This window comes from Garra rufa, chromosome 11 (genome assembly GCF_049309525.1).
Source record: "Garra rufa chromosome 11, GarRuf1.0, whole genome shotgun sequence".
Classification (NCBI taxonomy): domain Eukaryota; kingdom Metazoa; phylum Chordata; class Actinopteri; order Cypriniformes; family Cyprinidae; genus Garra; species Garra rufa.
In genome coordinates, this window is record NC_133371.1 from 41,298,048 (window position 1) to 41,301,207 (window position 3,160).

The following is a 3,160-nucleotide window of genomic DNA, read 5'->3' on the forward strand; positions in this document are numbered from 1 at the left end:
GTAAATAGTAGTCTAGCCTACTAGATATCATCTTCAGTCAACACCAAATCACTTAAGACTGTAAACCTGTGCTGACTTTTTCATTTGTTTAGTGAAAGAATGTGATGTATTTTGTAGATATGTAATATTTTTTTTTTTTTTCACATGTTATTAAATTTTATAATAAAAATTGACAATTAGGGAGAATATATATATATATATATATATATATATATATATATATATATATATATATATATATATATATATATATATAATTAATTATTTATTTTTTCAAATGTATTAAATATCTAAAATATATAATATTTTTAAATAAATATTAGGTATATAGATAAAATAAAATAAAATAAATTCATTTTAAAAACTATTCTTACATGTAATAACATTATAAAAACACCACCTAATGCAATTTATTTATTTATTTATTTTGGGGGAATATAATATATATACATATATATATATATATATATATATATATATGTGTGTGTGTGTGTGTGTGTGTGTGTGTGTGTGTGTGTGTGTGTGTGTATATATATATATATATATAGTTTTTGTGATGTGTTGGCAATAAAAAATAACATGTAAAATAATAATAAAATTATTTTTATTTATTTTTGCTAAATATATTTGTGGAAATATATATTTCCGCATATATAGGACATATCCAATAAATAAATAAATCAACATATTAATATTTAGTTTATATAATCTTATGTAGCATTTTATGTATTTAATATGTTTTTTTAATTAATATTACATTTAATAAATATTATATATATATATACTTACATTTAATAACATTATATATATATATATATATATATATATATATCAATATTTTATATATATAATATATATAATTTTATTTATTAAATATCTAAAATACATATATTTTTAATAAATATTAGATAGATGATTTTATATAGATATATAGATTTAATATATTTGATTTTATTAAATATCTAAAATATATATAATCTTATTTATTAAATATGACAGATATATAGAAAGATTTTTTTATTTTAAACATAAGCTATCCTTACATTTAATTACATTATAAAAACACCCCTTAACGTAATTTATTTATTTATTTTGATCTATTTATTTTGACAATTTGGGGGAATATATATACCCCATATATAATATATTCCCCAAAATGATATATTATATAGACACAATATATAGGATATATAGGACATATTCATTTAATAGATAAATAGATAGATTATTGTACTGAAAGTGTTTGCTTTTCCTCCCCTTTTTTTTTTAAGCTAATTCACAAGAAACTGGGACTCCTAAAAGTCCTCAAAGGGCTTGGAGTAGTATGTTTGGATGTGTTGTGCTGCGTGGCTGATCTGGATAAACCTGTATGACCTGCTACTGTTGCTGCAGGTTGTTTTGCATGCAGGTTTATATGTCTTCAGTGTCACTGGCATTTCCAGCAGTTTTGGCATAAGCCACACATTTGAATGAGAGAAAGAGAGAGATGTGCTTAGTAGACATATCCCTGACAAACAAACATATCTGCCTGGGGACTTTACCATCCCCAATGACCATTGTGTTTCCAAGTGACACGCTGCAGGCAGACATGAGGGAAGATCTCAGGTTTTCAAAGCTGGAGACATAAAACTACACTTGGTTAGAGAAGCTTTATTTTACAGGAGTTTGATTTCGGTTATGCAATAGTTTACAACATTTAATATTTAACTCCTCAGCTGACTTTGCTTTTTTATATATATATTTCAATGGGGTTTGTATTAATACGCATTTGAGTCAAACATTTTGTATGTTATCTGAATTGGTCTTTAATTATACAATGTTTACATTTCATGTTCATATTTACACTACCAGTCAAATGTTTTTGAACAGTAAGATTTAAAAAAAAAATCCACATAGCTGTTGTCAATAATTATAATAATAAATGTTTTTTGAGCAGCCAATCAGAATATTAGAATGATTTCTGAAGGATTATGTGACACTGAAGACTGGAGTAATAATGCTAAAAATTCAGCTTTTAAATCACAGAAATAAATTACATTTTAAAATATATTGAAATAATAAACAACTATTTTAATTAGTAAAAATATTTCAAATTTATACTGTTTTTGTACTTTGGATTAAATAAATGAAGAAACTTCTTTATAAACATTAAAAATCATACTGTTCAAAAACTTTTGACTTGTAGCGTTTATTTAGTAACATTCAAAAGCCTGGAGTCAGTAAAAAAAATTTTTTGGCAAAGATGCTTTAAATTTATTTAGCCATAATGAAGACATTAAATGTTACAAAAGATTCATATATCAAATAAATGTTGCTCTTATGAACATTCTATTCATCAAAGAAACCTGAAAAAACTGTTTTCAACATAAAAATAATAATAAATGTTTTTTGAGCAGCAAATCAGAATATTAGAATGATTTTTGAAGGACCATGTGACTGAAGTAATGATGCTAAAAATATAGCTTTGAAATCACAGAAATAAATTATATTTGAAAATATATTCAAATAGAAAACAGCTATTTTAAATAGTAAAAATATTTCAGATTTATACTGTTTTTGTAATTTGGATCAAATTAATGCAGGCTTGGCGAGTCTTCTTTAAAAACATTAAAAATCGTACTGTTCAAAAACTTTTGACTGGTAGCGTTTATTTAGTAATAAAGCCGTCATTTTGCAGACGCTTTTATCATAGAGACTTTTTATAGTGACCTAATCACCTTTTAGCAACCTGAGGTTACATGTTCACAAACAAATTCCACTATCAGGGTTGGGACTTTTCATCTTTTAATCTGTTGTTTCTAGATTGTGCTAATGATGATCCTAAACCTAATCCTTAGAGAAATTTTTTGAGATTTTGACTGTCTATTTGGTTTGATTTGGTTAGAGTTTGCAATGTTGAAATGTTTTTCTCCAACACCAAGTGTTATATGCATCTAACTGCATCCATGCGTGACCATGAACCACAAAACCTGTCATAAAGGTTCATTTGTTTGGTAGGATAGGACAATATTTGGCCGAGATATACAGCTATTTAAAAAATCTGGAATCTGACAGTGCAAACTAATCAAAATATTGAGAAAGTCGCCTTTAAATTTGTCCAAATTGAGTTCTTAGCAATGCATATTACTAATCAAAAATTAAGTTTTGATATATTTATGGT